We start from the raw sequence: 20,000 nt of genomic DNA, 5'->3' as shown, positions 1-20,000 counted from the left end.
GCTTCAATAAAATGTTGTGAGATGTGCAGAGGAGGGAAGTCTTTCATGATTTAGGAGGTCAAAAGGAGATGAACATCCATGAAATGTCGAAAATGGTTTTGACAAGATGCTTACAGCACCTGGTATTCCCAAGCGGTCAACCATCCAGGTACTAACCAGGCCCAGCCCTGCTTAGCTTCCGAGATCAGACGAGATCGGGCGTTTTCAGGGTAGTATGGCCGTGAGCGACATTGTCGCTGAACAAATCCCCTTTGGAAATCCGAACGGTCCATAGTCTTGCATGTGGATCGTGTATTTGGATATTTGGATCGGGTGTGGAGGGTGAGGGGTCAATAAAATGTTGTGAGATGTGCAGAGGAGGGAAGTCTTTCATGATTTAGGAGGTCAAAAGGAGATGAACATCCATGAAATGTCGAAAATGGTTTTGACAAGATGCTTACAGCACCTGGTATTCCCAAGCGGTCTCCCATCAGGTACTACACAGGCCCAACCCTGCTTAGCTTCCGAGATCAGACGAGATCGGGCGTTTTCAGGGTAGTATGGCCGTGAGCAACATTGTCGCTGAACAAATCCCCTTTGGAAATCCGAACGGTCCATAGTCTTGCATGTGGATCGTGTATTTGGATATTTGGATCGGGTGTGGAGGGTGAGGGGTCCTCTTTGGAGAACCCTTCGTTAAAGGAGTCGACTTTGTTGCCGCTTGCTCTTCTTTTGCTTTATTACTTCTACAACTACGGGAATGAAGATTATCAGAAGGAGAGCTTCAATACAATGTTGTGAGATGTGCAGAGGAGGGAAGTCTTTCATGATTTAGGAGGTCAAAAGGAGATGAACATCCATGAAATGTCGAAAATGGTTTTGACAAGATGCTTACAGCACCTGGTATTCCCAAGCGGTCTCCCATCCAGGTACTAACCAGGCCCAACCCTGCTTTGCTTCCGAGATCAGACGAGATCGGGCGTTTTCAGGGTAGTATGGCCATGAGCAACATTGTTGCTGAACAAATCCCCTTTGGAAATCCGAACGGTCCATAGTCTTGCATGTGGATCGTGTATTTGGATATTTGGATCGGGTGTGGAGGGTGAGGGGTCCTCTTTGGAGAACCCTTCGTTAAAGGAGTCGACTTTGTTGCCGCTTGCTCTTCTTTTGCTTTATTACTTCTACAACTACGGGAATGAAGATTATCAGAAGGAGAGCTTCAAAAAAATGTTGTGAGATGTTCAGAGGAGGGAAGTCTTTCATGATTTAGGAGGTCAAAAGGAGATGAACATCCATGAAATGTCGAAAATGGTTTTGACAAGATGCTTACAGCACCTGGTATTCCCAAGCGGTCTCCCATCAGGTACTAAACAGGCCCAACCCTGCTTAGCTTCCGAGATCAGACGAGATCGGGCGTTTTCAGGGTAGTATGGCCGTGAGCAACATTGTTGCTGAACAAATCCCCTTTGGAAATCCGAACGGTCCATAGTCTTGCATGTGGATCGTGTATTTGGATATTTGGATCGGGTGTGGAGGGTGAGGGGTCCTCTTTGGAGAACCCTTCGTTAAAGGAGTCGACTTTGTTGCCGCTTGCTCTTCTTTTGCTTTATTACTTCTACAACTACGGGAATGAAGATTATCAGAAGGAGAGCTTCAATACAATGTTGTGAGATGTGCAGAGGAGGGAAGTCTTTCATGATTTAGGAGGTCAAAAGGAGATGAACATCCATGAAATGTCGAAAATGGTTTTGACAAGATGCTTACAGCACCTGGTATTCCCAAGCGGTCTCCCATCCAGGTACTAACCAGGCCCAACCCTGTTTTGCTTCCGAGATCAGACGAGATCGGGCGTTTTCAGGGTAGTATGGCCATGAGCAACATTGTTGCTGAACAAATCCCCTTTGGAAATCCGAACGGTCCATAGTCTTGCATGTGGATCGTGTATTTGGATATTTGGATCGGGTGTGGAGGGTGAGGGGTCCTCTTTGGAGAACCCTTCGTTAAAGGAGTCGACTTTGTTGCCGCTTGCTCTTCTTTTGCTTTATTACTTCTACAACTACGGGAATGAAGATTATCAGAAGGAGAGCTTCAAAAAAATGTTGTGAGATGTTCAGAGGAGGGAAGTCTTTCATGATTTAGGAGGTCAAAAGGAGATGAACATCCATGAAATGTCGAAAATGGTTTTGACAAGATGCTTACAGCACCTGGTATTCCCAAGCGGTCTCCCATCCAGGTACTAACCAAGCCCAACCCTGCTTAGCTTCCGAGATCAGACGATATCGGGCGTTTTCAGGGTAGTATGGCCGTGAGCAACATTGTCGCTGAACAAATCCCCTTTGGAAATCCGAACGGTCCATAGTCTTGCATGTGGATCGTGTATTTGGATATTTGGATCCGGTGTGGAGGGTGAATGGTCCTCTTTGGAGAACCCTTCGTTAAAGGAGTCGACTTTGTTGCCGCTTGCTCTTCTTTTGCTTTATTACTTCTATAACTACGGGAATGAAGATTATCAGAAGGAGAGCTTCAATAAAATGTTGTGAGATGTGCAGAGGAGGGAAGTCTTTCATGATTTAGGAGGTCAAAAGGAGATGAACATCCATGAAATGTCGAAAATGGTTTTGACAAGATGCTTACAGCACCTGGTATTCCCAAGCGGTCAACCATCCAGGTACTAACCAGGCCCAGCCCTGCTTAGCTTCCGAGATCAGACGAGATCGGGCGTTTTCAGGGTAGTATGGCCGTGAGCGACATTGTCGCTGAACAAATCCCCTTTGGAAATCCGAACGGTCCATAGTCTTGCATGTGGATCGTGTATTTGGATATTTGGATCGGGTGTGGAGGGTGAGGGGTCAATAAAATGTTGTGAGATGTGCAGAGGAGGGAAGTCTTTCATGATTTAGGAGGTCAAAAGGAGATGAACATCCATGAAATGTCGAAAATGGTTTTGACAAGATGCTTACAGCACCTGGTATTCCCAAGCGGTCTCCCATCAGGTACTACACAGGCCCAACCCTGCTTAGCTTCCGAGATCAGACGAGATCGGGCGTTTTCAGGGTAGTATGGCCGTGAGCAACATTGTCGCTGAACAAATCCCCTTTGGAAATCCGAACGGTCCATAGTCTTGCATGTGGATCGTGTATTTGGATATTTGGATCGGGTGTGGAGGGTGAGGGGTCCTCTTTGGAGAACCCTTCGTTAAAGGAGTCGACTTTGTTGCCGCTTGCTCTTCTTTTGCTTTATTACTTCTACAACTACGGGAATGAAGATTATCAGAAGGAGAGCTTCAATACAATGTTGTGAGATGTGCAGAGGAGGGAAGTCTTTCATGATTTAGGAGGTCAAAAGGAGATGAACATCCATGAAATGTCGAAAATGGTTTTGACAAGATGCTTACAGCACCTGGTATTCCCAAGCGGTCTCCCATCCAGGTACTAACCAGGCCCAACCCTGCTTTGCTTCCGAGATCAGACGAGATCGGGCGTTTTCAGGGTAGTATGGCCATGAGCAACATTGTTGCTGAACAAATCCCCTTTGGAAATCCGAACGGTCCATAGTCTTGCATGTGGATCGTGTATTTGGATATTTGGATCGGGTGTGGAGGGTGAGGGGTCCTCTTTGGAGAACCCTTCGTTAAAGGAGTCGACTTTGTTGCCGCTTGCTCTTCTTTTGCTTTATTACTTCTACAACTACGGGAATGAAGATTATCAGAAGGAGAGCTTCAAAAAAATGTTGTGAGATGTTCAGAGGAGGGAAGTCTTTCATGATTTAGGAGGTCAAAAGGAGATGAACATCCATGAAATGTCGAAAATGGTTTTGACAAGATGCTTACAGCACCTGGTATTCCCAAGCGGTCTCCCATCCAGGTACTAACCAAGCCCAACCCTGCTTAGCTTCCGAGATCAGACGATATCGGGCGTTTTCAGGGTAGTATGGCCGTGAGCAACATTGTCGCTGAACAAATCCCCTTTGGAAATCCGAACGGTCCATAGTCTTGCATGTGGATCGTGTATTTGGATATTTGGATCCGGTGTGGAGGGTGAGTGGTCCTCTTTGGAGAACCCTTCGTTAAAGGAGTCGACTTTGTTGCCGCTTGCTCTTCTTTTGCTTTATTACTTCTATAACTACGGGAATGAAGATTATCAGAAGGAGAGCTTCAATAAAATGTTGTGAGATGTGCAGAGGAGGGAAGTCTTTCATGATTTAGGAGGTCAAAAGGAGATGAACATCCATGAAATGTCGAAAATGGTTTTGACAAGATGCTTACAGCACCTGGTATTCCCAAGCGGTCAACCATCCAGGTACTAACCAGGCCCAGCCCTGCTTAGCTTCCGAGATCAGACGAGATCGGGCGTTTTCAGGGTAGTATGGCCGTGAGCGACATTGTCGCTGAACAAATCCCCTTTGGAAATCCGAACGGTCCATAGTCTTGCATGTGGATCGTGTATTTGGATATTTGGATCGGGTGTGGAGGGTGAGGGGTCAATAAAATGTTGTGAGATGTGCAGAGGAGGGAAGTCTTTCATGATTTAGGAGGTCAAAAGGAGATGAACATCCATGAAATGTCGAAAATGGTTTTGACAAGATGCTTACAGCACCTGGTATTCCCAAGCGGTCTCCCATCCAGGTACTAACCAGGCCCAACCCTGCTTAGCTTCCGAGATCAGACGAGATCGGGCGTTTTCAGGGTAGTATGGCCGTGAGCAACATTGTCGCTGAACAAATCCCCTTTGGAAATCCGAACGGTCCATAGTCTTGCATGTGGATCGTGTATTTGGATATTTGGATCGGGTGTGGAGGGTGAGGGGTGCTCTTTGGAGAACCCTTCGTTAAAGGAGTCGACTTTGTTGCCGCTTGCTCTTCTTTTGCTTTATTACTTCTACAACTACAGGAATGAAGATTATCAGAAGGAGAGCTTCAAAAAAATGTTGTGAGATGTTCAGAGGAGGGAAGTCTTTCATGATTTAGGAGGTCAAAAGGAAATGAACATCCATGAAATGTCGAAAATGGTTTTGACAAGATGCTTACAGCACCTGGTATTCCCAAGCGGTCTCCCATCAGGTACTAAACAGGCCCAACCCTGCTTAGCTTCCGAGATCAGACGAGATCGGGCGTTTTCAGGGTAGTATGGCCGTGAGCAACATTGTCGCTGAACAAATCCCCTTTGGAAATCCGAACGGTCCATAGTCTTGCATGTGGATCGTGTATTTGGATATTTGGATCGGGTGTGGAGGGTGAGGGGTCCTCTTTGGAGAACCCTTCGTTAAAGGAGTCGACTTTGTTGCCGCTTGCTCTTCTTTTGCTTTATTACTTCTACAACTACGGGAATGAAGATTATCAGAAGGAGAGCTTCAATAAAATGTTGTGAGATGTGCAGAGGAGGGAAGTCTTTCATGATTTAGGAGGTCAAAAGGAGATGAACATCCATGAAATGTCGAAAATGGTTTTGACAAGATGCTTACAGCACCTGGTATTCCCAAGCGGTCAACCATCCAGGTACTAACCAGGCCCAGCCCTGCTTAGCTTCCGAGATCAGACGAGATCGGGCGTTTTCAGGGTAGTATGGCCGTGAGCGACATTGTCGCTGAACAAATCCCCTTTGGAAATCCGAACGGTCCATAGTCTTGCATGTGGATCGTGTATTTGGATATTTGGATCGGGTGTGGAGGGTGAGGGGTCAATAAAATGTTGTGAGATGTGCAGAGGAGGGAAGTCTTTCATGATTTAGGAGGTCAAAAGGAGATGAACATCCATGAAATGTCGAAAATGGTTTTGACAAGATGCTTACAGCACCTGGTATTCCCAAGCGGTCAACCATCCAGGTACTAACCAGGCCCAGCCCTGCTTAGCTTCCGAGATCAGACGAGATCGGGCGTTTTCAGGGTAGTATGGCCGTGAGCGACATTGTCGCTGAACAAATCCCCTTTGGAAATCCGAACGGTCCATAGTCTTGCATGTGGATCGTGTATTTGGATATTTGGATCGGGTGTGGAGGGTGAGGGGTCAATAAAATGTTGTGAGATGTGCAGAGGAGGGAAGTCTTTCATGATTTAGGAGGTCAAAAGGAGATGAACATCCATGAAATGTCGAAAATGGTTTTGACAAGATGCTTACAGCACCTGGTATTCCCAAGCGGTCAACCATCCAGGTACTAACCAGGCCCAGCCCTGCTTAGCTTCCGAGATCAGACGAGATCGGGCGTTTTCAGGGTAGTATGGCCGTGAGCGACATTGTCGCTGAACAAATCCCCTTTGGAAATCCGAACGGTCCATAGTCTTGCATGTGGATCGTGTATTTGGATATTTGGATCGGGTGTGGAGGGTGAGGGGTGCTCTTTGGAGAACCCTTCGTTAAAGGAGTCGACTTTGTTGCCGCTTGCTCTTCTTTTGCTTTATTACTTCTACAACTACAGGAATGAAGATTATCAGAAGGAGAGCTTCAAAAAAATGTTGTGAGATGTTCAGAGGAGGGAAGTCTTTCATGATTTAGGAGGTCAAAAGGAAATGAACATCCATGAAATGTCGAAAATGGTTTTGACAAGATGCTTACAGCACCTGGTATTCCCAAGCGGTCTCCCATCAGGTACTAAACAGGCCCAACCCTGCTTAGCTTCCGAGATCAGACGAGATCGGGCGTTTTCAGGGTAGTATGGCCGTGAGCAACATTGTCGCTGAACAAATCCCCTTTGGAAATCCGAACGGTCCATAGTCTTGCATGTGGATCGTGTATTTGGATATTTGGATCGGGTGTGGAGGGTGAGGGGTCCTCTTTGGAGAACCCTTCGTTAAAGGAGTCGACTTTGTTGCCGCTTGCTCTTCTTTTGCTTTATTACTTCTACAACTACGGGAATGAAGATTATCAGAAGGAGAGCTTCAATAAAATGTTGTGAGATGTGCAGAGGAGGGAAGTCTTTCATGATTTAGGAGGTCAAAAGGAGATGAACATCCATGAAATGTCGAAAATGGTTTTGACAAGATGCTTACAGCACCTGGTATTCCCAAGCGGTCAACCATCCAGGTACTAACCAGGCCCAGCCCTGCTTAGCTTCCGAGATCAGACGAGATCGGGCGTTTTCAGGGTAGTATGGCCGTGAGCGACATTGTCGCTGAACAAATCCCCTTTGGAAATCCGAACGGTCCATAGTCTTGCATGTGGATCGTGTATTTGGATATTTGGATCGGGTGTGGAGGGTGAGGGGTCAATAAAATGTTGTGAGATGTGCAGAGGAGGGAAGTCTTTCATGATTTAGGAGGTCAAAAGGAGATGAACATCCATGAAATGTCGAAAATGGTTTTGACAAGATGCTTACAGCACCTGGTATTCCCAAGCGGTCTCCCATCAGGTACTAAACAGGCCCAACCCTGCTTAGCTTCCGAGATCAGACGAGATCGGGCGTTTTCAGGGTAGTATGGCCGTGAGCAACATTGTCGCTGAACAAATCCCCTTTTGAAATCCGAACGGTCCATAGTCTTGCATGTGGATCGTGTATTTGGATATTTGGATCGGGTGTGGAGGGTGAGGGGTCCTCTTTGGAGAACCCTTCGTTAAAGGAGTCGACTTTGTTGCCGCTTGCTCTTCTTTTGCTTTATTACTTCTACAACTACGGGAATGAAGATTATCAGAAGGAGAGCTTCAATACAATGTTGTGAGATGTGCAGAGGAGGGAAGTCTTTCATGATTTAGGAGGTCAAAAGGAGATGAACATCCATGAAATGTCGAAAATGGTTTTGACAAGATGCTTACAGCACCTGGTATTCCCAAGCGGTCTCCCATCAGGTACTAAACAGGCCCAACCCTGCTTAGCTTCCGAGATCAGACGAGATCGGGCGTTTTCAGGGTAGTATGGCCGTGAGCAACATTGTCGCTGAACAAATCCCCTTTTGAAATCCGAACGGTCCATAGTCTTGCATGTGGATCGTGTATTTGGATATTTGGATCGGGTGTGGAGGGTGAGGGGTCCTCTTTGGAGAACCCTTCGTTAAAGGAGTCGACTTTGTTGCCGCTTGCTCTTCTTTTGCTTTATTACTTCTACAACTACGGGAATGAAGATTATCAGAAGGAGAGCTTCAATACAATGTTGTGAGATGTGCAGAGGAGGGAAGTCTTTCATGATTTAGGAGGTCAAAAGGAGATGAACATCCATGAAATGTCGAAAATGGTTTTGACAAGATGCTTACAGCACCTGGTATTCCCAAGCAGCCTCCCATCCAGGTACTAACCAGGCCCAACCCTGCTTAGCTTCCGAGATCAGACGAGATCGGGCGTTTTCAGGGTAGAATGGCCGTGAGCAACATTGTCGCTGAACAAATCCCCTTTGGAAATCCGAACGGTCCATAGTCTTGCATGTGGATCGTGTATTTAGATATTTGGATCGGGTGTGGAGGGTGAGGGGTCCTCTTTGGAGAACCCTTCGTTAAAGGAGTCGACTTTGTTGCCGCTTGCTCTTCTTTTGCTTTATTACTTCTACAACTACGGGAATGAAGATTATCAGAAGGAGAGCTTCAATAAAATGTTGTGAGATGTGCAGAGGAGGGAAGTCTTTCATGATTTAGGAGGTCAAAAGGAGATGAATATCCATGAAATGTCGAAAATGGTTTTGACAAGATGCTTACAGCACCTGGTATTCCCAAGCGGTCTCCCATCCAGGTACTAACCAGGCCCAACCCTGCTTAGCTTCCCAGATGAGACGAGATCGGGCGTTTTCAGGGTAGTATGGCCGTGAGCAACATTGTCGCTGAACAAATCCCCTTTGGAAATCCGAACGGTCCATAGTCTTGCATGTGGATCGTGTATTTGGATATTTGGATCGGGTGTGGAGGGTGAGGGGTCCTCTTTGGAGAACCCTTCGTTAAAGGAGTCGACTTTGTTGCCGCTTGCTCTTCTTTTGCTTTATTACTTCTACAACTACGGGAATGAAGATTATCAGAAGGAGAGCTTCAATAAAATGTTGTGAGATGTGCAGAGGAGGGAAGTGTTTCATGATTTAGGAGGTCAAAAGGAGATGAACATCCATGAAATGTCGAAAATGATTTTGACAAGATGCTTACAGCACCTGGTATTCCCAAGCGGTCTCCCATCCAGGTACTAACCAGGCCCACCCCTGCTTAGCTTCCGAGATCAGACGAGATCGGGCGTTTTCAGGGTAGTATGGCCGTGAGCAACATTGTCGCTGAACAAATCCCCTTTGGAAATCTGAACGGTCCATAGTCTTGCATGTGGATCGTGTAATTGGATATTTGGATCGGGTGTGGAGGGTGAGGGGTCCTCTTTGGAGAACCCTTCGTTAAAGGAGTCGACTTTGTTGCCGCTTGCTCTTCTTTTGCTTTATTACGTCTACAACTACGGGAATGAAGATTATCAGAAGGAGAGCTTCAATAAAATGTTGTGAGATGTGCAGAGGAGGGAAGTCTTTCATGATTTAGGAGGTCAAAAGGAGATGAACATCCATGAAATGTCGAAAATGGTTTTGACAAGATGCTTACAGCACCTGGTATTCCCAAGCGGTCTCCCATCCAGGTACTAACCAGGCCCAACCCTGTTTAGCTTCCGAGATCAGACGAGATCGGGCGTTTTCAGGGTAGTATGGCCGTGAGCAACATTGTCGCTGAACAAATCCCCTTTAGAAATCCGAACGGTCCATAGTCTTGCATGTGGATCGTGTATTTGGATATTTGGATCGGGTGTGGAGGGTGAGGGGTCCTCTTTGGAGAACCCTTCGATAAAGGAGTCGACTTTGTTGCCGCTTGCTCTTCTTTTGCTTTATTACTTCTACAAATACGGGAATGAAGATTATCAGAAGGAGAGCTTCAATAAAATGTTGTGAGATGTGCAGAGGAGGGAAGTCTTTCATGATTTAGGAGGTCAAAAGGAGATGAACATCCATGAAATGTCGAAAATGGTTTTGACAAGATGCTTACAGCACCTGGTATTCCCAAGCGGTCTCCCATCCATGTACTAACCAGGCCCAACCCTGCTTAGCTTCCGAGATCAGACGAGATCGGGCGTTTTCAGAGTAGTATGGCCGTGAGCAAAATTGACGCTGAACAAATCCCCTTTGGAAATCCGAACGGTCCATAGTCTTGCATGTGGATCGTGTATTTGGATATTTGGATCGGGTGTGGAGGGTGAGGGGTCCTCTTAGGAGAACCCTTCGTTAAAGGAGTCGACTTTGTTGCCGCTTGCTCTTTTTTTGCTTTATTACTTCTACAACTACGGGAATGAAGATTATAAGAAGGAGAGCTTCAATAAAATGTTGTGAGATGTGCAGAGGAGGGAAGTCTTTCATGATTTAGGAGGTCAAAAGGAGATGAACATCCATGAAATGTCGAAAATGGTTTTGACAAGATGCTCACAGCACCTGGTATTCCCAAGCGGTCTCCCATCCAGGTACTAACCAAGCCCAACCCTGCTTAGCGTCCGAGATCAGACGAGATCGGGCGTATTCAGGGTAGTATGGCCGTGAGCAACATTGTTGCTGAACAAATCCCCTTTGGAAATCCGAACGGTCCATAGTCTTGCATGTGGATCGTGTATTTGGATATTTGGATCCGGTGTGGAGGGTGAGTGGTCCTCTTTGGAGAACCCTTCGTTAAAGGAGTCGACTTTGTTGCCGCTTGCTCTTCTTTTGCTTTATTACTTCTACAACTACGGGAATGAAGATTATCAGAAGGAGAGCTTCAATAAAATGTTGTGAGATGTGCAGAGGAGGGAAGTCTTTCATGATTTAGGAGGTCAAAAGGAGATGAACATCCATGAAATGTCGAAAATGGTTTTGACAAGATGCTTACAGCACCTGGTATTCCCAAGCGGTCTCCCATCCAGGTACTAACCAGGCCCAACCCTGCTTAGCTTCCAAGATCAGACGAGATCGGGCGTTTTCAGGGAAATATGGCCGTGAGCAACATTGTCGCTGAACAAATCCCCTTTGGAAAGCCGAACGGTCCATAGTCTTGCATGTGGATCGTGTATTTGGATATTTGGATCCGGTGTGGAGGGTGAGTGGTCCTCTTTGGAGAACCCTTCGTTAAAGGAGTCGACTTTGTTGCCACTTGCTCTTCTTTTGCTTTATTACTTCTACAACTACGGGAATGAAGATTATCAGAAGGAGAGCTTCAATAAAATGTTGTGAGATGTGCAGAGGAGAGAAGTCTTTCATGATTTAGGAGGTCAAAAGGAGATGAACATCCATGAAATGTCGAAAATGGTTTTGACAAGATGCTTACAGCACCTGGTATTCCCAAGCGGTCTCCCATCCAGGTACTAACCAGGCCCAACCCTGCTTAGCCTCCGAGATCAGACAAGATCGGGCGTTTTCAGGGTAGTATGGCCGTGAGCAACATTATCGCTGAACAAATCCCCTTTGGAAATCCGAACGGTCCATAGTCTTGCATGTGGATCGTGTATTTGGATATTTGGATCGGGTGTGGAGGGTGAGGGGTCCTCTTTGGAGAACCCTTCGTTAAAGGAGTCGACTTTGTTGCCGCTTGCTCTTCTTTTGCTTTATTACTTCTACAACTACGGGAATGAAGATTATCAGAAGGAGAGCTTCAATAAAATGTTGTGAGATGTGCAGAGGAGGGAAGTCTTTCATGATTTAGGAGGTCAAAAGGAGATGAACATCCATGAAATGTCGAAAATGGTTTTGACAAGATGCTTACGGCACCTGGTATTCCCAAGCGGTCTCCCATCCAGGTACTAACTAGGCCCAACCCTGCTTAGCTTCCGAGATCAGACGAGATCGGGCGTTTTCAGGGTAGTATGGCCGTGGGCAACATTGTCGCTGAACAAATCCCCTTTGGAAATCCGAACGGTCCATAGTCTTGCATGTGGATCGTGTATTTGGATATTTGGATCCGGTGTGGAGGGTGAGTGGTCCTCTTTGGAGAACCCTTCGATAAAGGAGTCGACTTTGTTGCCGCTTGCTCTTCTTTTGCTTTATTACTTCTACAACTACGGGAATGAAGATTATCAGAAGGAGAGCTTCAATAAAATGTTGTGAGATGTGCAGAGGAGGGAAGTCTTTCATGATTTAGGAGGTCAAAAGGAGATGAACATCCATGAAATGTCGAAAATGGTTTTGACAAGATGCTTATAGCACCTGGTATTCCCAAGCGGTGTCCCATCCAGGTACTAACCAGGCCCAACCCTGCTTAGCTTCCGAGATCAGACGAGATCGGGCGTTTTCAGGGTAGTATGGCCGTGAGCAACATTGTCGCTGAACAAATCCCCTTTGGAAATCCGAACGGTCCATAGTCTTGCATGTGGATCGTGTATTTGGATATTTGGATCGGGTGTGGAGGGTGAGGGGTCCTCTTTGGAGAACCCTTCGTTAAATGAGTCGACTTTGTTGCCGCTTGCTCTTCTTTTGCTTTATTACTTCTACAACTACGGGAATGAAGATTATCAGAAGGAGAGCTTCAATAAAATGTTGTGAGATGTGCAGAAGAGGGAAGTCTTTCATGATTTAGGAGGTCAAAAGGAGATGAACATCCATGAAATGTCGAAAATGGTTTTGACAAGATGCTTACGGCACCTGGTATTCCCAAGCGGTCTCCCATCCAGGTACTAACCAGGCCCAACCCTGCTTAGCTTCCGAGATCAGACGAGATCGGGCGTTTTCAGGGTAGTATGGCCGTGAGCAACATTCTCGCTGAACAAATCCCCTTTGGAAATCCGAACGGTCCATAGTCTTGCATGTGGATCGTGTATTTGGATATTTGGATCCGGTGTGGAGGGTGAGTGGTCCTCTTTGGAGAACCCTTCGTTAAAGGAGTCGACTTTGTTGCCGCTTGCTCTTCTTTTGCTTTATTACTTCTACAACTACGGGAATGAAGATTATCAGAAGGAGAGCTTCAATAAAATGTTGTGAGATGTGCAGAGGAGGGAAGTCTTTCATGATTTAGGAGGTCAAAAGGAGATGAACATCCATGAAATGTCAAAAATGGTTTTGACAAGATGCTTATAGCACCTGGTATTCCCAAGCGGTCTCCCATCCAGGTACTAACCAGGCCCAACCCTGCTTAGCTTCCGAGATCAGACGAGATCGGTCGTTTTCAGGGTAGTATGGCCGTGAGCAACATTGTCGCTGAACAAATCCCCTTTGGAAATCCGAACGGTCCATAGTCTTGCATGTGGATCGTGTATTTGGATATTTGGATCGGGTGTGGAGGGTGAGCGGTCCTCTTTGGAGAACCCTTCGATAAAGGAGTCGACTTTGTTGCCGCTTGCTCTTCTTTTGCTTTATTACTTCTACAACTACGGGAATGAAGATTATCAGAAGGAGAGCTTCAATAAAATGTTGTGAGATGTGCAGAGGAGGGAAGTCTTTCATGATTTAGGAGGTCAAAAGGAGATGAACATCCATGAAATGTCGAAAATGGTTTTGACAAGATGCTTACAGCACCTGGTATTCCCAAGCGGTCTCCCATCCATGTACTAACCAGGCCCAACCCTGCTTAGCTTCCGAGATCAGACGAGATCGGGCGTTTTCAGGGTAGTATGGCCGTGAGCAACATTGACGCTGAACAAATCCCCTTTGGAAATCCGAACGGTCCATAGTCTTGCATGTGGATCGTGTATTTGGATATTTGGATCGGGTGTGGAGGGTGAGGGGTCCTCTTTGGAGAACCCTTCGTTAAAGGAGTCGACTTTGTTGCTGCTTGCTCTTTTTTTGCTTTATTACTTCTACAACTACGGGAATGAAGATTATCAGAAGGAGAGCTTCAATAAAATTTTGTGAGATGTGCAGAGGAGGGAAGTCTTTCATGATTTAGGAGGTCAAAAGGAGATGAACATCCATGAAATGTCGAAAATGGTTTTGACAAGATGCTTACAGCACCTGGTAGTCCCAAGCAGTCTCCCATCCAGGTACTAACCAAGCCCAACCCAGCTTAGCTTCCGAGATCAGACGAGATCGGGTGTATTCAGGGTAGTATGGCCGTGAGCAACATTGTCGCTGAACAAATCCCCTTTGGAAATCCGAACGGTCCATAGTCTTGCATGTGGATCGTGTATTTGGATATTTGGATCCGGTGTGGAGGGTGAGTGGTCCTCTTTGGAGAACCCTTCGTTAAAGGAGTCGACTTTGTTGCCGCTTGCTCTTCTTTTGCTATTACTTCTACAACTACGGGAATGAAGATTATCAGAAGGAGAGCTTCAATAAAATGTTGTGAGATGTGCAGAGGATGGAAGTCTTTCATGATTTAGGAGGTCAAAAGGAGATGAACATCCATGAAATGTCGAAAATGGTTTTGACAAGGTGCTTACAGCACCTGGTATTCCCAAGCGGTCTCCCATCCAGGTACTAACCAGGCCCAACCCTGCTTAGCTTCCGAGATCAGACGAGATCGGGCGTTTTCAGGGAAATATGGCCGTGAGCAACATTGTCGCTGAACAAATCCCCTTTGGAAATCCGAACGGTCCATAGTCTTGCATGTGGATCGTGTATTTGGATATTTGGATCCGGTGTGGAGGGTGAGTGGTCCTCTTTGGAGAACCCTTCGTTAAAGGAGTCGACTTTGTTGCCGCTTGCTCTTCTTTTGCTTTATTACTTCTACAACTACGGGAATGAAGATTATCAGAAGGAGAGCTTCAATAAAATGTTGTGAGATGTGCAGAGGAGGGAAGTCTTTCATGATTTAGGAGGTCAAAAGGAGATGGACATCCATGAAATGTCGAAAATTGTTTTGACAAGATGCTTACAGCACCTGGTATTCCCAAGCGGTCTCCCATCCAGGTACTAACCATGCCCAACCCTGCTTAGCTTCCGAGATCAGACGAGATCGGGCGTTTTCAGGGTAGTATGGCCGTGAGCAACATTGTCGCTGAACAAATCCCCTTTGGAAATCCGAACGGTCCATAGTCTTGCATGTGGATCGTGTATTTGGATATTTGGATCGGGTGTGGAGGGTGAGGGGTCCTCTTTGGAGAACCCTTCGATAAAGGAGTCGACTTTGTTGCCGCTTGCTCTTCTTTTGCTTTATTACTTCTACAACTACGGGAATGAAGATTATCAGAAGGAGAGCTTCAATAAAATGTTGTGAGATGTGCAGAGGAGGGAAGTCTTTCATGATTTAGGAGGTCAAAAGGAGATGAACATCCATGAAATGTCGAAAATGGTTTTGACAAGATGCTTACGGCACCTGGTATTCCCAAGCGGTCTCCCATCCAGGTACTAACTAGGCCCAACCCTGCTTAGCTTCCGAGATCAGACGAGATCGGGCGTTTTCAGGGTAGTATGGCCGTGGGCAACATTGTCGCTGAACAAATCCCCTTTGGAAATCCGAACGGTCCATAGTCTTGCATGTGGATCGTGTATTTGGATATTTGGATCCGGTGTGGAGGGTGAGTGGTCCTCTTTGGAGAACCCTTCGATAAAGGAGTCGACTTTGTTGCCGCTTGCTCTTCTTTTGCTTTATTACTTCTACAACTACGGGAATGAAGATTATCAGAAGGAGAGCTTCAATAAAATGTTGTGAGATGTGCAGAGGAGGGAAGTCTTTCATGATTTAGGAGGTCAAAAGGAGATGAACATCCATGAAATGTCGAAAATGGTTTTGACAAGATGCTTATAGCACCTGGTATTCCCAAGCGGTGTCCCATCCAGGTACTAACCAGGCCCAACCCTGCTTAGCTTCCGAGATCAGACGAGATCGGGCGTTTTCAGGGTAGTATGGCCGTGAGCAACATTGTCGCTGAACAAATCCCCTTTGGAAATCCGAACGGTCCATAGTCTTGCATGTGGATCGTGTATTTGGATATTTGGATCGGGTGTGGAGGGTGAGGGGTCCTCTTTGGAGAACCCTTCGTTAAATGAGTCGACTTTGTTGCCGCTTGCTCTTCTTTTGCTTTATTACTTCTACAACTACGGGAATGAAGATTATCAGAAGGAGAGCTTCAATAAAATGTTGTGAGATGTGCAGAAGAGGGAAGTCTTTCATGATTTAGGAGGTCAAAAGGAGATGAACATCCATGAAATGTCGAAAATGGTTTTGACAAGATGCTTACGGCACCTGGTATTCCCAAGCGGTCTCCCATCCAGGTACTAACCAGGCCCAACCCTGCTTAGCTTCCGAGATCAGACGAGATCGGGCGTTTTCAGGGTAGTATGGCCGTGAGCAACATTCTCGCTGAACAAATCCCCTTTGGAAATCCGAACGGTCCATAGTCTTGCATGTGGATCGTGTATTTGGATATTTGGATCCGGTGTGGAGGGTGAGTGGTCCTCTTTGGAGAACCCTTCGTTAAAGGAGTCGACTTTGTTGCCGCTTGCTCTTCTTTTGCTTTATTACTTCTACAACTACGGGAATGAAGATTATCAGAAGGAGAGCTTCAATAAAATGTTGTGAGATGTGCAGAGGAGGGAAGTCTTTCATGATTTAGGAGGTCAAAAGGAGATGAACATCCATGAAATGTCAAAAATGGTTTTGACAAGATGCTTATAGCACCTGGTATTCCCAAGCGGTCTCCCATCCAGGTACTAACCAGGCCCAACCCTGCTTAGCTTCCGAGATCAGACGAGATCGGTCGTTTTCAGGGTAGTATGGCCGTGAGCAACATTGTCGCTGAACAAATCCCCTTTGGAAATCCGAACGGTCCATAGTCTTGCATGTGGATCGTGTATTTGGATATTTGGATCGGGTGTGGAGGGTGAGCGGTCCTCTTTGGAGAACCCTTCGATAAAGGAGTCGACTTTGTTGCCGCTTGCTCTTCTTTTGCTTTATTACTTCTACAACTACGGGAATGAAGATTATCAGAAGGAGAGCTTCAATAAAATGTTGTGAGATGTGCAGAGGAGGGAAGTCTTTCATGATTTAGGAGGTCAAAAGGAGATGAACATCCATGAAATGTCGAAAATGGTTTTGACAAGATGCTTACAGCACCTGGTATTCCCAAGCGGTCTCCCATCCATGTACTAACCAGGCCCAACCCTGCTTAGCTTCCGAGATCAGACGAGATCGGGCGTTTTCAGGGTAGTATGGCCGTGAGCAACATTGACGCTGAACAAATCCCCTTTGGAAATCCGAACGGTCCATAGTCTTGCATGTGGATCGTGTATTTGGATATTTGGATCGGGTGTGGAGGGTGAGGGGTCCTCTTTGGAGAACCCTTCGTTAAAGGAGTCGACTTTGTTGCTGCTTGCTCTTTTTTTGCTTTATTACTTCTACAACTACGGGAATGAAGATTATCAGAAGGAGAGCTTCAATAAAATTTTGTGAGATGTGCAGAGGAGGGAAGTCTTTCATGATTTAGGAGGTCAAAAGGAGATGAACATCCATGAAATGTCGAAAATGGTTTTGACAAGATGCTTACAGCACCTGGTAGTCCCAAGCAGTCTCCCATCCAGGTACTAACCAAGCCCAACCCAGCTTAGCTTCCGAGATCAGACGAGATCGGGTGTATTCAGGGTAGTATGGCCGTGAGCAACATTGTCGCTGAACAAATCCCCTTTGGAAATCCGAACGGTCCATAGTCTTGCATGTGGATCGTGTATTTGGATATTTGGATCCGGTGTGGAGGGTGAGTGGTCCTCTTTGGAGAACCCTTCGTTAAAGGAGTCGACTTTGTTGCCGCTTGCTCTTCTTTTGCTATTACTTCTACAACTACGGGAATGAAGATTATCAGAAGGAGAGCTTCAATAAAATGTTGTGAGATGTGCAGAGGATGGAAGTCTTTCATGATTTAGGAGGTCAAAAGGAGATGAACATCCATGAAATGTCGAAAATGGTTTTGACAAGGTGCTTACAGCACCTGGTATTCCCAAGCGGTCTCCCATCCAGGTACTAACCAGGCCCAACCCTGCTTAGCTTCCGAGATCAGACGAGATCGGGCGTTTTCAGGGAAATATGGCCGTGAGCAACATTGTCGCTGAACAAATCCCCTTTGGAAATCCGAACGGTCCATAGTCTTGCATGTGGATCGTGTATTTGGATATTTGGATCCGGTGTGGAGGGTGAGTGGTCCTCTTTGGAGAACCCTTCGTTAAAGGAGTCGACTTTGTTGCCGCTTGCTCTTCTTTTGCTTTATTACTTCTACAACTACGGGAATGAAGATTATCAGAAGGAGAGCTTCAATAAAATGTTGTGAGATGTGCAGAGGAGGGAAGTCTTTCATGATTTAGGAGGTCAAAAGGAGATGGACATCCATGAAATGTCGAAAATTGTTTTGACAAGATGCTTACAGCACCTGGTATTCCCAAGCGGTCTCCCATCCAGGTACTAACCATGCCCAACCCTGCTTAGCTTCCGAGATCAGACGAGATCGGGCGTTTTCAGGGTAGTATGGCCGTGAGCAACATTGTCGCTGAACAAATCCCCTTTGGAAATCCGAACGGTCCATAGTCTTGCATGTGGATCGTGTATTTGGATATTTGGATCGGGTGTGGAGGGTGAGGGGTCCTCTTTGGAGAACCCTTCGATAAAGGAGTCGACTTTGTTGCCGCTTGCTCTTCTTTTGCTTTATTACTTCTACAACTACGGGAATGAAGATTATCAGAAGGAGAGCTTCAATAAAATGTTGTGAGATGTGCAGAGGATGGAAGTCTTTCATGATTTAGGAGGTCAAAAGGAGATGAACATCCATGAAATGTCGAAAATGGTTTTGACAAGGTGCTTACAGCACCTGGTATTCCCAAGCGGTCTCCCATCCAGGTACTAACCAGGCCCAACCCTGCTTAGCTTCCGAGATCAGACGAGATCGGGCGTTTTCAGGGAAATATGGCCGTGAGCAACATTGTCGCTGAACAAATCCCCTTTGGAAATCCGAACGGTCCATAGTCTTGCATGTGGATCGTGTATTTGGATATTTGGATCCGGTGTGGAGGGTGAGTGGTCCTCTTTGGAGAACCCTTCGTTAAAGGAGTCGACTTTGTTGCCGCTTGCTCTTCTTTTGCTTTATTACTTCTACAACTACGGGAATGAAGATTATCAGAAGGAGAGCTTCAATAAAATGTTGTGAGATGTGCAGAGGATGGAAGTCTTTCATGATTTAGGAGGTCAAAAGGAGATGAACATCCATGAAATGTCGAAAATTGTTTTGACAAGATGCTTACAGCACCTGGTATTCCCAAGCGGTCTCCCACCCAGGTACTAACCATGCCCAACCCTGCTTAGCTTCCGAGATCAGACGAGATCGGGCGTTTTCAGGGTAGTATGGCCGTGAGCAACATTGTCGCTGAACAAATCCCCTTTGGAAATCCGAACGGTCCATAGTCTTGCATGTGGATCGTGTATTTGGATATTTGGATCGGGTGTGGAGGGTGAGGGGTCCTCTTTGGAGAACCCTTCGTTAAAGGAGTCGACTTTGTTGCCGCTTGCTCTTCTTTTGCTTTATTACTTCTATAACTACGGGAATGAAGATTATCAGAAGGAGAGCTTCAATAAAATGTTGTGAGATGTGCAGAGGAGGGAAGTCTTTCATGATTTAGGAGGTCAAAAGGAGATGAACATCCATGAAATGTCGAAAATGGTTTTGACAAGATGCTTACGGCACCTGGTATTCCCAAGCGGTCTCCCATCCAGGTACTAACCAGGCCCAACCCTGCTTAGCTTCCGAGATCAGACGAGATCGGGCGTTTTCAGGGTAGTATGGCCGTGAGCAACATTGTCGCTGAACAAATCCCCTTTGGAAACCCGAACGGTCCATAGTCTTGCATGTGGATCGTGTATTTGGATATTTGGATCCGGTGTGGAGGGTGAGTGGTCCTCTTTGGAGAACCCTTCGTTAGAGGAGTCGACTTTGTTGCCGCTTGCTCTTCTTTTGCTTTATTACTTCTACAACTACGGGAATGAAGATTATCAGAAGGAGAGCTTCAATAAAATGTTGTGAGATGTGCAGAGGAGGGAAGTCTTTCATGATTTAGGAGGTCAAAAGGAGATGAACATCCATGAAATGTCGAAAATGGTTTTGACAAGATGCTTATAGCACCTGGTATTCCCAAGCGGTCTACCATCCAGGTACTAACCAGGCCCAACCCTGCTTAACTTCCGAGATCAGACGAGATCGGGCGTTTTCAGGGTAGTATGGCC

General features: G+C 46.2%; 45 non-coding genes and 3 pseudogenes across 45 annotated transcripts in view; all 48 read right to left on the bottom strand.

Annotated features, from left to right (window-relative positions):
• Nucleotides 1-107: 107 nt before the first annotated feature.
• Nucleotides 108-226, bottom strand: LOC144081154 (5S ribosomal RNA). The gene has a single exon (XR_013302988.1). It is a non-coding gene; the product is annotated as a 5S ribosomal RNA (ribosomal RNA).
• A 207-nt stretch (nucleotides 227-433) lies between these two features.
• On the bottom strand, nucleotides 434-551 carry LOC144080077 (5S ribosomal RNA). The gene has a single exon (XR_013302117.1). It is a non-coding gene; the product is annotated as a 5S ribosomal RNA (ribosomal RNA).
• Nucleotides 552-867: 316 nt separating this feature from the next.
• Nucleotides 868-986, bottom strand: LOC144079593 (5S ribosomal RNA). The gene has a single exon (XR_013301651.1). It is a non-coding gene; the product is annotated as a 5S ribosomal RNA (ribosomal RNA).
• A 316-nt stretch (nucleotides 987-1,302) lies between these two features.
• Nucleotides 1,303-1,420, bottom strand: LOC144080202 (5S ribosomal RNA). Its single transcript, XR_013302241.1, has one exon. It is a non-coding gene; the product is annotated as a 5S ribosomal RNA (ribosomal RNA).
• Nucleotides 1,421-1,736: 316 nt separating this feature from the next.
• Nucleotides 1,737-1,855, bottom strand: LOC144079858 (5S ribosomal RNA). The gene has a single exon (XR_013301908.1). It is a non-coding gene; the product is annotated as a 5S ribosomal RNA (ribosomal RNA).
• Nucleotides 1,856-2,171: 316 nt separating this feature from the next.
• Nucleotides 2,172-2,290, bottom strand: LOC144080274 (5S ribosomal RNA). The gene has a single exon (XR_013302311.1). It is a non-coding gene; the product is annotated as a 5S ribosomal RNA (ribosomal RNA).
• A 316-nt stretch (nucleotides 2,291-2,606) lies between these two features.
• Nucleotides 2,607-2,725, bottom strand: LOC144081153 (5S ribosomal RNA). Its single transcript, XR_013302987.1, has one exon. It is a non-coding gene; the product is annotated as a 5S ribosomal RNA (ribosomal RNA).
• Nucleotides 2,726-2,932: 207 nt separating this feature from the next.
• On the bottom strand, nucleotides 2,933-3,050 carry LOC144080076 (5S ribosomal RNA). The gene has a single exon (XR_013302116.1). It is a non-coding gene; the product is annotated as a 5S ribosomal RNA (ribosomal RNA).
• Nucleotides 3,051-3,366: 316 nt separating this feature from the next.
• On the bottom strand, nucleotides 3,367-3,485 carry LOC144079592 (5S ribosomal RNA). The gene has a single exon (XR_013301650.1). It is a non-coding gene; the product is annotated as a 5S ribosomal RNA (ribosomal RNA).
• A 316-nt stretch (nucleotides 3,486-3,801) lies between these two features.
• On the bottom strand, nucleotides 3,802-3,920 carry LOC144080273 (5S ribosomal RNA). The gene has a single exon (XR_013302310.1). It is a non-coding gene; the product is annotated as a 5S ribosomal RNA (ribosomal RNA).
• A 316-nt stretch (nucleotides 3,921-4,236) lies between these two features.
• Nucleotides 4,237-4,355, bottom strand: LOC144081152 (5S ribosomal RNA). The gene has a single exon (XR_013302986.1). It is a non-coding gene; the product is annotated as a 5S ribosomal RNA (ribosomal RNA).
• A 207-nt stretch (nucleotides 4,356-4,562) lies between these two features.
• Nucleotides 4,563-4,681, bottom strand: LOC144081148 (5S ribosomal RNA). Its single transcript, XR_013302981.1, has one exon. It is a non-coding gene; the product is annotated as a 5S ribosomal RNA (ribosomal RNA).
• Nucleotides 4,682-4,997: 316 nt separating this feature from the next.
• On the bottom strand, nucleotides 4,998-5,115 carry LOC144080201 (5S ribosomal RNA). The gene has a single exon (XR_013302240.1). It is a non-coding gene; the product is annotated as a 5S ribosomal RNA (ribosomal RNA).
• Nucleotides 5,116-5,431: 316 nt separating this feature from the next.
• LOC144081151 (5S ribosomal RNA) lies at nucleotides 5,432-5,550 on the bottom strand. Its single transcript, XR_013302984.1, has one exon. It is a non-coding gene; the product is annotated as a 5S ribosomal RNA (ribosomal RNA).
• Nucleotides 5,551-5,757: 207 nt separating this feature from the next.
• LOC144081150 (5S ribosomal RNA) lies at nucleotides 5,758-5,876 on the bottom strand. Its single transcript, XR_013302983.1, has one exon. It is a non-coding gene; the product is annotated as a 5S ribosomal RNA (ribosomal RNA).
• Nucleotides 5,877-6,083: 207 nt separating this feature from the next.
• On the bottom strand, nucleotides 6,084-6,202 carry LOC144081149 (5S ribosomal RNA). Its single transcript, XR_013302982.1, has one exon. It is a non-coding gene; the product is annotated as a 5S ribosomal RNA (ribosomal RNA).
• Nucleotides 6,203-6,518: 316 nt separating this feature from the next.
• LOC144080199 (5S ribosomal RNA) lies at nucleotides 6,519-6,636 on the bottom strand. Its single transcript, XR_013302238.1, has one exon. It is a non-coding gene; the product is annotated as a 5S ribosomal RNA (ribosomal RNA).
• A 316-nt stretch (nucleotides 6,637-6,952) lies between these two features.
• On the bottom strand, nucleotides 6,953-7,071 carry LOC144081147 (5S ribosomal RNA). Its single transcript, XR_013302980.1, has one exon. It is a non-coding gene; the product is annotated as a 5S ribosomal RNA (ribosomal RNA).
• Nucleotides 7,072-7,278: 207 nt separating this feature from the next.
• LOC144080198 (5S ribosomal RNA) lies at nucleotides 7,279-7,396 on the bottom strand. Its single transcript, XR_013302237.1, has one exon. It is a non-coding gene; the product is annotated as a 5S ribosomal RNA (ribosomal RNA).
• A 316-nt stretch (nucleotides 7,397-7,712) lies between these two features.
• On the bottom strand, nucleotides 7,713-7,830 carry LOC144080197 (5S ribosomal RNA). The gene has a single exon (XR_013302236.1). It is a non-coding gene; the product is annotated as a 5S ribosomal RNA (ribosomal RNA).
• A 316-nt stretch (nucleotides 7,831-8,146) lies between these two features.
• Nucleotides 8,147-8,265, bottom strand: LOC144080224 (5S ribosomal RNA). The gene has a single exon (XR_013302262.1). It is a non-coding gene; the product is annotated as a 5S ribosomal RNA (ribosomal RNA).
• A 316-nt stretch (nucleotides 8,266-8,581) lies between these two features.
• Nucleotides 8,582-8,700, bottom strand: LOC144080684 (5S ribosomal RNA; annotated as a pseudogene).
• Nucleotides 8,701-9,016: 316 nt separating this feature from the next.
• LOC144081057 (5S ribosomal RNA) lies at nucleotides 9,017-9,135 on the bottom strand. Its single transcript, XR_013302892.1, has one exon. It is a non-coding gene; the product is annotated as a 5S ribosomal RNA (ribosomal RNA).
• A 316-nt stretch (nucleotides 9,136-9,451) lies between these two features.
• LOC144080970 (5S ribosomal RNA) lies at nucleotides 9,452-9,570 on the bottom strand. Its single transcript, XR_013302810.1, has one exon. It is a non-coding gene; the product is annotated as a 5S ribosomal RNA (ribosomal RNA).
• A 316-nt stretch (nucleotides 9,571-9,886) lies between these two features.
• On the bottom strand, nucleotides 9,887-10,005 carry LOC144079744 (5S ribosomal RNA). The gene has a single exon (XR_013301799.1). It is a non-coding gene; the product is annotated as a 5S ribosomal RNA (ribosomal RNA).
• Nucleotides 10,006-10,321: 316 nt separating this feature from the next.
• LOC144081083 (5S ribosomal RNA) lies at nucleotides 10,322-10,440 on the bottom strand. The gene has a single exon (XR_013302917.1). It is a non-coding gene; the product is annotated as a 5S ribosomal RNA (ribosomal RNA).
• A 316-nt stretch (nucleotides 10,441-10,756) lies between these two features.
• LOC144080055 (5S ribosomal RNA) lies at nucleotides 10,757-10,875 on the bottom strand. The gene has a single exon (XR_013302096.1). It is a non-coding gene; the product is annotated as a 5S ribosomal RNA (ribosomal RNA).
• A 316-nt stretch (nucleotides 10,876-11,191) lies between these two features.
• LOC144080127 (5S ribosomal RNA) lies at nucleotides 11,192-11,310 on the bottom strand. Its single transcript, XR_013302167.1, has one exon. It is a non-coding gene; the product is annotated as a 5S ribosomal RNA (ribosomal RNA).
• A 316-nt stretch (nucleotides 11,311-11,626) lies between these two features.
• On the bottom strand, nucleotides 11,627-11,745 carry LOC144079990 (5S ribosomal RNA). The gene has a single exon (XR_013302034.1). It is a non-coding gene; the product is annotated as a 5S ribosomal RNA (ribosomal RNA).
• Nucleotides 11,746-12,061: 316 nt separating this feature from the next.
• On the bottom strand, nucleotides 12,062-12,180 carry LOC144079957 (5S ribosomal RNA). Its single transcript, XR_013302003.1, has one exon. It is a non-coding gene; the product is annotated as a 5S ribosomal RNA (ribosomal RNA).
• Nucleotides 12,181-12,496: 316 nt separating this feature from the next.
• Nucleotides 12,497-12,615, bottom strand: LOC144080914 (5S ribosomal RNA). The gene has a single exon (XR_013302755.1). It is a non-coding gene; the product is annotated as a 5S ribosomal RNA (ribosomal RNA).
• A 316-nt stretch (nucleotides 12,616-12,931) lies between these two features.
• LOC144080186 (5S ribosomal RNA) lies at nucleotides 12,932-13,050 on the bottom strand. The gene has a single exon (XR_013302226.1). It is a non-coding gene; the product is annotated as a 5S ribosomal RNA (ribosomal RNA).
• Nucleotides 13,051-13,366: 316 nt separating this feature from the next.
• Nucleotides 13,367-13,485, bottom strand: LOC144081202 (5S ribosomal RNA). Its single transcript, XR_013303033.1, has one exon. It is a non-coding gene; the product is annotated as a 5S ribosomal RNA (ribosomal RNA).
• A 316-nt stretch (nucleotides 13,486-13,801) lies between these two features.
• Nucleotides 13,802-13,920, bottom strand: LOC144080617 (5S ribosomal RNA; annotated as a pseudogene).
• Nucleotides 13,921-14,234: 314 nt separating this feature from the next.
• LOC144079578 (5S ribosomal RNA) lies at nucleotides 14,235-14,353 on the bottom strand. The gene has a single exon (XR_013301637.1). It is a non-coding gene; the product is annotated as a 5S ribosomal RNA (ribosomal RNA).
• Nucleotides 14,354-14,669: 316 nt separating this feature from the next.
• Nucleotides 14,670-14,788, bottom strand: LOC144079713 (5S ribosomal RNA). Its single transcript, XR_013301769.1, has one exon. It is a non-coding gene; the product is annotated as a 5S ribosomal RNA (ribosomal RNA).
• A 316-nt stretch (nucleotides 14,789-15,104) lies between these two features.
• On the bottom strand, nucleotides 15,105-15,223 carry LOC144079989 (5S ribosomal RNA). The gene has a single exon (XR_013302033.1). It is a non-coding gene; the product is annotated as a 5S ribosomal RNA (ribosomal RNA).
• Nucleotides 15,224-15,539: 316 nt separating this feature from the next.
• Nucleotides 15,540-15,658, bottom strand: LOC144079956 (5S ribosomal RNA). Its single transcript, XR_013302002.1, has one exon. It is a non-coding gene; the product is annotated as a 5S ribosomal RNA (ribosomal RNA).
• Nucleotides 15,659-15,974: 316 nt separating this feature from the next.
• On the bottom strand, nucleotides 15,975-16,093 carry LOC144080902 (5S ribosomal RNA). Its single transcript, XR_013302744.1, has one exon. It is a non-coding gene; the product is annotated as a 5S ribosomal RNA (ribosomal RNA).
• A 316-nt stretch (nucleotides 16,094-16,409) lies between these two features.
• On the bottom strand, nucleotides 16,410-16,528 carry LOC144080185 (5S ribosomal RNA). The gene has a single exon (XR_013302225.1). It is a non-coding gene; the product is annotated as a 5S ribosomal RNA (ribosomal RNA).
• A 316-nt stretch (nucleotides 16,529-16,844) lies between these two features.
• On the bottom strand, nucleotides 16,845-16,963 carry LOC144081201 (5S ribosomal RNA). The gene has a single exon (XR_013303032.1). It is a non-coding gene; the product is annotated as a 5S ribosomal RNA (ribosomal RNA).
• Nucleotides 16,964-17,279: 316 nt separating this feature from the next.
• LOC144080616 (5S ribosomal RNA) lies at nucleotides 17,280-17,398 on the bottom strand (annotated as a pseudogene).
• A 314-nt stretch (nucleotides 17,399-17,712) lies between these two features.
• LOC144079577 (5S ribosomal RNA) lies at nucleotides 17,713-17,831 on the bottom strand. The gene has a single exon (XR_013301636.1). It is a non-coding gene; the product is annotated as a 5S ribosomal RNA (ribosomal RNA).
• A 316-nt stretch (nucleotides 17,832-18,147) lies between these two features.
• LOC144079711 (5S ribosomal RNA) lies at nucleotides 18,148-18,266 on the bottom strand. The gene has a single exon (XR_013301767.1). It is a non-coding gene; the product is annotated as a 5S ribosomal RNA (ribosomal RNA).
• A 316-nt stretch (nucleotides 18,267-18,582) lies between these two features.
• LOC144079576 (5S ribosomal RNA) lies at nucleotides 18,583-18,701 on the bottom strand. The gene has a single exon (XR_013301635.1). It is a non-coding gene; the product is annotated as a 5S ribosomal RNA (ribosomal RNA).
• Nucleotides 18,702-19,017: 316 nt separating this feature from the next.
• Nucleotides 19,018-19,136, bottom strand: LOC144079806 (5S ribosomal RNA). Its single transcript, XR_013301857.1, has one exon. It is a non-coding gene; the product is annotated as a 5S ribosomal RNA (ribosomal RNA).
• A 316-nt stretch (nucleotides 19,137-19,452) lies between these two features.
• LOC144080891 (5S ribosomal RNA) lies at nucleotides 19,453-19,571 on the bottom strand. Its single transcript, XR_013302733.1, has one exon. It is a non-coding gene; the product is annotated as a 5S ribosomal RNA (ribosomal RNA).
• Nucleotides 19,572-19,887: 316 nt separating this feature from the next.
• The window catches only part of LOC144079812 (5S ribosomal RNA), a 119-nt gene continuing 6 nt past the window's right edge, over nucleotides 19,888-20,000 (bottom strand). The window contains exon 1 of the ribosomal RNA XR_013301863.1: nucleotides 19,888-20,000. This exon is cut by the window's right edge and continues 6 nt beyond it. This is a non-coding gene — a ribosomal RNA (5S ribosomal RNA).

The sequence above is a fragment of the Stigmatopora argus genome, chromosome 8 (genome assembly GCF_051989625.1).
Source record: "Stigmatopora argus isolate UIUO_Sarg chromosome 8, RoL_Sarg_1.0, whole genome shotgun sequence".
In the NCBI taxonomy this organism is placed as follows: Eukaryota; Metazoa; Chordata; class Actinopteri; order Syngnathiformes; family Syngnathidae; genus Stigmatopora; species Stigmatopora argus.
This window is presented reverse-complemented; position numbering and strand designations above follow the sequence as displayed.